The 9,544-nt window shown below is 39.8% G+C and overlaps 1 long non-coding RNA gene across 3 annotated transcripts in view; it reads right to left on the reverse strand.

The window, feature by feature from the left end:
- The window catches only part of LOC111559792, a 454,702-nt gene extending 447,366 nt beyond the window's left edge, over positions 1-7,336 (reverse strand). For 2 of the 3 annotated variants that reach the window (XR_006595381.1, XR_006595382.1), the window contains exon 1: positions 6,830-7,336. This is a non-coding gene — a long non-coding RNA (uncharacterized LOC111559792). The remainder of the gene's footprint in view (positions 1-6,829) is intronic. The other variant, XR_006595383.1, reaches the window with a different exon arrangement.
- Between the last annotated feature and the right edge of the window lie 2,208 nt (positions 7,337-9,544).

The raw sequence follows: 9,544 nt of genomic DNA on the forward strand, positions 1-9,544 counted from the left end.
ACACATCCATCGTGTTGCAGATTCCTCCTTGTGCTGGAGATTAGCACATGAGGGAGGAAGAGGGAAAGGAAAAGGAAAACTAAGAGGAAGAGAAAGGGGGAAAGAAAGGGAAGGAAAAGCAGACTGACCTCTTAACTGAAATTAAAAATAATGCTGATGAAACTGGTATTTCTCCATTGCAAATCAGTCCAAGAAGCAATTACATGCCATAGTGACTCCAAATTGAAGCTAACTGGTGATTCTGACCTGTCATCTTCAAGTCTGCCCTCCATCACTGGTTGGTATGTGGACCTGAGTAAGATTTTCTTCCTACTCCCACCCAGGGCCATCTGCACCCTTGTGCATCCATCACATGGCTTCCTGAGTTAAGGCTGGCATCCTATGCCCCTTCTCCTCCCCCAACCCCATCAGCCACTTCCACTGAGACACTCAGAAAGGACTGGTCCTGTTGCCTTCCAGGCACTTACTGTGTGATTTTTAACTTCAGGATGGTCCTTGATATTCAACTTTTCCAATAAACTTACACTAGGCTTTTGTCCCCACATATCTGCTGTTCTGATCACTGAGATCTATATACTCTACCCAATGGAGATTTCCAGAAAAGCGTTCAACCACTGAACTTGTTCCTTGGTGGAACTTTTTATATAACTTTGCTGTGGTACCACTGGAAGTTAGGGACATAAATTAAATGGCCTATAGAGCAATCTGTGATGTTCTAGAAAGAGTCCTTACAGAAGAGCTAAGTAACGGTCTTCCTTCTCTCCCTCTTTCTTTTTGTCTTTGTTATTTTTGTTATTTTAAGCACAACATATTTATACTGTAGGATATTCATTAAATAGAAAAAAACAGTAAAAACATAATAACTATAGTTCATTTGCCCAAGTATATCCATACCTTGCATGGAATCACAGTCCCTTCCTATGTGTATTCATGTTTACATTATATATTGCAGAAGTGTTAGAATATATTATAACATAATTGTATGTATTACATAAATATATTAAATGTGTTTATTCATATTTAAGTATTTTATAAGACATATGTAAATATATTCTTGATAGATATTAAATGTATTACATACATTAAATATATTTATACTATGTCTATATTATAAAATATTTTCCACTGATGTTTTTATAATGGATGTTTAGTATTCTGTCATGGGGATATACCGTAACCATCCTTTAAATTTAAAATTACATTTTTACTGTATTTGTCCTTATAACGTTATAATAAATATCTTTGGGCAAAAGTTTTTGTCAGGATTTTTATTAAGTGGCACAAGACTTATTTTGAACAAAGTCAGGTTTTCCAATTTTCTTACCATGACTAACAACTGTTAAGCATGCAATTGAAAAGAAGCTTCTCCTAGTCAGGGTAATCAGGTAATCATCACATTTTAACAGAATTTTGATTCTGGTCAGATTTCAAAGCCTATTTAAAGGAGTAAAAGACAATGAATTAAACTGTTTCTAAGACATCTGTTAAATGCCCAAACATGTCAGGCACTGAGAATACCAGGATGGCACTAGAGAAACAAAAGTGAATGAGATATCGTGTCTGTGACAGTCTCTTGATCTTCATTTGGCCCGGGGTGGGGGGCAGACTCATTGCAAAAACACATAATTCTTCCCCTCCTTGTATTCACAATAGTGCCAGTGTGATGCTGAAGCACTTTCGGTCCGTCCCCTACCCTTGAGTCTGGGCTGGCTACATGACTTGCTTTGGCCAACGGAATGCATCACAAGTGACCATGTGCTGGATCTAGCCTGGGACTCAAGGACTTCATGTACCTTGCCTGCTCCTTTGAGACCCTGCTGGTGACATAAGAACGAGCCTGGCTAGCCTGCTGGGGGAGGAGAGACCACACAGAACAGAAATGAAATGGCCTACAGACATTACCTTTGAATAGCCAGCCCTGAGGCAAGCCAGCAGTTGGTAACACATGGCCACAAAGGCCAGAAGAATGACCACCTAAGCCCAGAATCCTAAACTAAATAAACGTTTGGGATGGTTTGTAACACAGGAGATGCTAATACAGCCTATAAATCAATTGCAGCAATGTGCTTAGTATCATTACAGAGGAAGAGGCAAGGAGCTTGTAAGCAGTTGGTTTCTCTTTCTTCCTCAGCTGCTTTTGATCTTGTTGCCATTACGGTTTCAAGTAGTTTAAGTGCTTTGTGCTTAAGAAAGAGCTTTCTACAGAGTGAAAACATTCTGATAAGAAAGTTCTGTGTTTCTGGTTCCCTTAAAACAATGTTAACTCCCCAATATACCTTTCCTAGGCTGGGATGCAAGGTTACCCAAGTGATAGAGGTGGTTGCTGTTGAACTGAGTTACAAATCCTCTTGTCTTGGGATGTGGTAACAGGTGGTCATTTATGCTACCAAAGAAGTAACTGCATAGGCATTCTGGCCCTGAGAGGCAATACTACTGAGCCTGTGTGAATTGTTGGATGTGTCTAAGCTAATAGCATTATCCAAAGAGTTCTTTTCTGCTCTAAGCAGCAGCTTTGGATTTGCAGCTCTGGTGCAGTTAAGCTAGCATCCTGTGTTCTTTGAGTTTCCTCTCTTTGGTAAGCCCATAAATAAAATTCGGTCTTTCCTTCCTCAACTTCTCCATGTTCCCATAAAAATCTAGCAGCCAATGGGACCTTTCTCCCAGACTCCTGCCTTCTGCTACATTAGTGCACCTCAGACTTTAATATACATAGGAATCACTTGGGGATCTTGCTAAAATGCAGATTCTGATTCAGGTCTGGGGTAGGGGACCAAGAATCTGCACTTCTAACAAGTTCCCAGGTGATCTGCTACTGCTGCTCCCAGGATAACATTTTGAATATTAAGTTACTACATGACAAATGAATTAATCCCTAGGAACCAAAGGTTGGTTGTTGAAGAAACTGAGTTAGAGTACCTAATCTCAGTTAAATCTCCCTGCTCTCATTCCTTCATAGCCAGATGAGCACATCCCAGGCTTCCCCCTCCAGAAGGAGACAATGGATCAGACTAGTTTTGATAGTCCCATGTAAGGGGTACCCCCAATAAAGTACAGCATCTGTTTTTTAATGTTTATTTTTGAGATGGAGAAAGACAAAGCATGAGCAGGGGAGGGGCAGAGAGAAAGGGAGACACAGAATCCGAAGCAGGCTCCAGGCTCCGAGCTGTCAGCACAGAGCCCGACATGGGGCTCAAACTCCTCAACTGCGAGATCATGACCCGAGTCCAAGTCAGAAGCCTAACCAACTGAGCAACCCAGGCGCCCCCAAGTAGAGCAGCTTTCATTTTTAAGGACTCACTTGCCAGAACTCACTACTTACAGGATGCAATGGTGGCTCCCCATGAACTCTAAAACTGACTTGTCTCTTCCTTATTTCATCCTTGATGATTCTACTTCTAACCATCTTATTCCCTTGTCTCTGACTTGCATAGACCCTCCAAATTAAAATACTGTTGGCCAATGTTCCCAAATCTCCCAACTCCTGTTTAGTTTTGTGAGCTCCAGGAGCCCCTACACCTCCAGTACATTTGTTGGTAGCTCTGCTACAGTATAAGCTGACAATTTTGACACCTGCTTCTCTTCAAAAACAGTTGCTCCATTTTAAAGAGCAGGCATTAACTTTCCAGAAGACCATGAGTTCAATAGTGCAGAACCTCAATGCTCCAGGTGAGATCTGTAGATCAGTAGCATCAGCATCACCTGGGAGCTTGTTAGAACTGTAAACCTCCAGCTCCATCCCAGTGAATTCGAATCAGCATTTTAGCATGATTCCCAGGTGACTTTTATTAAAACCTGAGACATAGAAGTGTAGAAATTTCAAAACATCTAGCTAGTCGTGCAGTGTGTGTTTCAGGGAAACTTTTCAACACTATGATAGAGAAAAGACCTTGCTTCAAACTGCTTCTTCCAGTCACTCAGTGTACGATCTTTTATATTTGAGGATAGGTTACAGCTACTTATAGAGTTAAGAGTGACAATGAAATGAGTTAAGATATACAAAAACATTTTACTCAGTGTCTGGCACATTGGTGGCATGGAACAAACAATTTGGCTTAATGAGATATAAAACATTAAAAGATACTGAATTGAAATACACTGAAGAATAAAACGTGGGAAAAGAATTGGACATTGAGAAGTAGTACTTTAGAAGCACAGAACAGTATATGTAGAATTCTTAACAGTTTGCTTTATTAGCTTGGAATGAAATGACTGTCACTTAACAAGTATATAATTGTGTATGACTGAAAATTAATACTACATCTTAAAAATAGTGCTAGAGACGGGATAGCAGAGACACATTTGCTTTACCACTGTCCATAATTTACATGGCTGCTTTGTGCTCACAAATATAGGATATATCATTCCAATACAGTATGCAGACTTTTAGAAAGCCACATTACTGCTGATGGTGGCAAGATGTGGACAAGTAACTTTCAAAGCGTCCAATCTCAATGGATATTAAATAAAGTCACTTGAAGTTTAATTTTTCTTGGACATAGATTTTCCATATATGTGACTACAGAAAGGTAGGTCTCCTTTCAAACGGATTTTCTTGAGCAATATTAATTGCCCACAGAACAAGCTTTTGTAGATCTTGAAATCAACAATAAACAGAAAAGTTCAGCATGATTACCCACTTCAGTGTATTAAAAAAAATCAATACAAAGATTTATACAAAGTTTTATAGATCTTCAAGAATATCTTTATGTAAATCTCTGTATTGATCTATATCTTGAAATCAACAATAAAGAGGAAAAATCCCCCAGATGATCACCCACTTTAATGTATCTCTCTATCATTTTAAATACCAAGAAAAGGAATCCCATTGCTTTCAAGTGCCACACCGAGAGTTCATTAAACCACTTCATTTATTATCCCTATGTTTCCTTCTCAGTAATATAGGAGAGCTAAATAGGTCCTTTCTTCTTTTTTATACTCCATTTTAATTTCAAATTGCTCTTAATATAGCTTTCTCTTTGGCAAATCTCAGGACCTCTCCCAAAAGTATCCAAGCTGCTCATTTTAGAATCGCTTTAGATTCAAACTTTAAAAATAGTCTAAAAACACATGCCACATAATCTGTTAGGTTGAACCACTTGAGACCGTCAGTATTAAACAGTTCTTGACCCATGATATTGGCAATTTCACATATCATGTGTAATAGTTTCCTTTATCTACTTTAAAGAGACATTCGGTATGGACATTTTCTATTTACTGTAATGTCAGTTCGGAAAATGTATTTTTAAATGGCCAAGAACCTAAGTTGTTTTGGGACAATCCTTGGGCCATATAAATGAGAAGTCCCTAATCTGCATATTTAAGCCACCTGACAAGTGGACCAGTCTTATCCTATTCTGATTAATTCTTGGTAATTTTGTGAGCAGCCAGGAAATTGAGCACTCCCTTTAAGTAGAGGGGGAGAAAACAAGAAACTAGGATGGTTTTTGTAAAAGCTTCATTTGGAGAAATTTAACAATAAGATGGTTTAGAAAAGTCTTCCCTTCATGTAAAAGCTTTGACCAAAAGAAAACTTACACACAGATTCATTGTAATGGAAAAGCTTGAATAACCATTCATGTCCTTAATTCTACAACTCTAGTTTTAATGGCTGAATGATAAACAAAGTTATCAGAATTTTGCTCAATAAACAGCTGGAGTGTGTCATACAGCAGAACAGAATCAGCCCATCCATCCATCCTTCTATGTTTGCTGTCCAGCACGGTGAGGAGTGTTGTTTTTAATGATTACACAGAGGAATGGGAAAATCCTGAACTGCCTTCAAAGCCATTAAGGAGATTTAGTCATGTTCAGTAGAGCATTAGACGTTTATGTATTTCATTGCTTCTCAATTTCCTGAAGACTTGTAAATTGCTGATTTCTACAGAATGATGATATACAGAACTTTGATATGGGCTAACCAAAAGTGTATATACACTACTGTTCCAAATAAATGAAAAAAATTCTTTTGAAAAGAGCTTTGTAAATATCCCACCTCTTTCAGATAAGTGAAATCCTAGGCCTTCACAGCATCTGCTGTGATCATAGGATCACAGGATCCTATGGATCCTAAGCCTCACAAATTAGGATGCACCATCAAAAAATACAGTGACTCACCCTCCAGACCCAGAGGTAGCCCGTGAAGTTCATCACCCTAAGATAGCACTGTTAGCCCATTCTGCAGTGGGCTAACATCCTTATAATATACATCCTTATAATATAGAATCCTACTTTTAAAAAGACATGTTTCTATTTACTTAAGTCATGATTTATGCTAGTCAATGAATTATTATATTATACCTGCAATGGGTAGGAAAGTTTTCTTATATTCAGTAACCACTGTCATCACATCAGAAAAGCACCCCCCCCCCCCCCGCCACACACACACAGAGGGTTCCAGATAAAGGCTCAATTTCCAGGTGAACACGACAAACAGGAAAGGCACAACCACTCAGAGGAAACTGATCCCAAGCTTGCTACTTCATCTAAACATATGGGGGGCGGAGGGAGGGAGGTTGAATTTATCAAAGGTTCATCTGCTTAAAATCTGACATATTCAAACTGAACACAAAAGCAAGAGGCCGATTAACACCTATTATTCTTTCTTTAGAGTGCAGTAAATCGTATCCAAGAAGCAATAAAGTATTCTTGAAAGAATATCTAAATACGTCGGACAAGTGGATCTGGCCTGAGAAAAGGCTTTACGAATATATGGACACATCAAATCTCATATGTTATAAAACAATTATTAAGCAACAACTAACTGCAGAAAGAGAGAACTAACGTGAGGTTTCTTCAAAACTTCCAAGAAGGAAACAGTTTGACATATTACCTGGTCCAGGTGTATTCAAAGGGAGGTTCGTAGATAGGCACGTATTTTTTCCAAGAGAGTGCAGTTGGAGCCCACACAGCGCTCTTTGTGCCTTCGGGTGTAAGTGGGTCCAGGCGAGGCGACAGGGAGAGGGTGGGCTGAGTGACAGAGAAGACCCAGAGAACCGCAGACTGGGGCCCCAGGCTCTGCAGCCCTCACCACTCTTCCTGGAGCGAAGCCAGATCTGGCGGGATATTGAGATTTCCACGCCTGGGCGCAGGGAAGCCTGCAATGAGAAACACCTGCGTGTGGGGTGCCTGAGGCCCCGCCTGCCAGAGCGTCCGCAGAGTCCGGATCATACCACCCATCATGCAAACCCCAGTGTTTGTGCACTTTCTGCCTGACCCCTCACAATCTCAGTGCAGGCCAGCGGAGCCCCAGAAGAAAGCCCCAGAAGAAAGCCCCAGAAGAAAGAAAGGGCCTAAAAGAAAGGCCTCTGGCCCCTGCTGGGCAAGGGAGGCCGCGCCAGAGGCCAGAACCAGAAGTGGACTGCGCATGCTCCGCAGCAAATCTAGACCTTTGCGGGAACCTGGAGGGCGGCGGCATCTCTGTGGGCTTCTGGCCCGTAGCCCTGTGGCCCCAATCCAAACTTTTTAATGACTAGGTACCCAGATGAGTACAGATATTGGAAAGAAATACAACCTTTTATAACAATTCAACTGAATCATTTTATGTCTGTTGAATCTAATATATATTTGTACTCAAACTTTGTCTTTTTTAAAGTTTATTTGTTTATTTTGAAAGAGAGAGCACAGAAGGGGCAGAGAGAGAGGAAGAGAGAGGGGATCCCAAGCAGGCTCCGCACTGACTGTGAGAGCCCTACTGGGGACTCCAACTCATAAACTGTGAGATCATGCCCTGAGCCGGAATTAAGAGTCCCATGCTTTACCAACTGAGCCACTCAGGTGCCCCTAAGCTTTGTCTCTTTAAATTTATTGACCAATTCATTGTATTCTACAAAAATATCGGTCCATGATGTACTGGAAATTTAAAAAATAATAAAAATGAGAACAAAAGAACAAGTCCTTTCTTACAGAACAGTTTCTTTCTTACAGAAGTTCCTGTCAAACTCCAGCTTGCAAATAAGTCTTTACTAAAGCCAGGCATTGCTAGATGCTTTCATCTTGTTTTGAAAGATACCAGCAAAAAGTAACTTTATGACCACCCTTTGGAGTTCATATTAGTGTTTGGTGCCCTCACTATTAGGAACCCCAGTTTGGTGGTTAATATAAGTCTGGGGGCTGCACTGTGATGCACTGTGGAGCCCCTTGGTAGACATGAGGAACAGGCTACCACATTCTTCTTAATCCATTCCCCAATATCGAGAACAATATTGCCTCTGTTCTCTATGCCTATCTTCCCACCCATCCCATGGCCCCCTTTATGCAAGAGAAAGACAAAGAAAAAAGTGGAGTTGATTGAATTTTTACCTGAGCTAAATTTTAACATAGTTTAGAATAATAAGCAGCCCACCATTGTGTGCATTTCTTTTTTTCTTTTTTTCTTTTTTCTAACTACAGAGGCTAGGATCACAGTTGCTTATCCAAAGTTCACAAGGGGTTCCCAAACACTCAGATGAGATGTGCTCTTCTAAACAGGTCACATCAGGAGTGAGACATAAAGAGTGTGTCTTAAAATCTGGTTAATTGTGATTGCTTTGTCCTTCAGTCTAGACATTAAGGGTTCTCATCACTTAACCACTAGTGGAATCTTTTAAGTCAGCAGAGGTTCTAATTATGCACCAATTAACCTTAATTAAGACAGTTCTTGTGTAGCAGCACACCCAGAGAGTTCACTAAACAAACAGCTTGACAAACGCGGTCATTTAAAATCCTTCCAAACATGTCACTTTCTTAATTAGGAGGTCAAGTTGTGAAGACTCTATATTCACAGACATTATTTGGGAAATTAGAGTAGCAAAGATGGCAGCCACGTCCCCTTCACACTCCTTAAATGCATTGGTTACAGCTGAACACACTGTTGTGGACGGACCCATAGGGCAGCACCTCAGATAACACTGCTCTTTTTGCACATTTGCTTCAGGTGGGAAGTAAAATGGTATCAAATTGCTGTAGTTTCATTTTTCAAGGAAAGATTAGAAAATGAGAGAAGGTATTTCATGGAAATAATGAAAGGATTTAAGATTAATCCTTTTCCTATTTGTATTATACTGGAAGTCACACATACACCATAAATTTCATAGAAAATGCTGACAAATTTGGTGTTTGAAACTATATCTGTGACATCCTTATAATATAGAATCCTATTTTTAAAAAGACATATTTCTATTTACTTAAGTCATGATTTACGCTAGTCACTGGATTTTTATATTGAATGTGCATAGTTCTCATATATTTCATACTTCTGTTACTTTTTAAATGGGATCTTTTCTTTCAGAATACTTAATTCATCTTAAAATATTTTAATGTGAAGCCTAACATACATATTATGTAGTGTTTTAAGAAAATTCAATTCTTTAATTTTTTTTAATGTTTATTTTTGAGAGAGAGAGAGAGAGAGAGAGAGCGCGAGCTTGTGGGCAGAGAGCGAGGGAGACACAGAATCCAAAGCAGGCTCCAGGCTCTGAGCTGTCAGCACAGAACCTGATGCAGGGCTCCAAACCACGAACTGTGAGATCATGACCTGAGCCAAAGTCGGACGCTTAACCAACTGAGC

Source organism: Felis catus, chromosome A3, assembly GCF_018350175.1.
Source record: "Felis catus isolate Fca126 chromosome A3, F.catus_Fca126_mat1.0, whole genome shotgun sequence".
NCBI classification, from domain to species: domain Eukaryota; kingdom Metazoa; phylum Chordata; class Mammalia; order Carnivora; family Felidae; genus Felis; species Felis catus.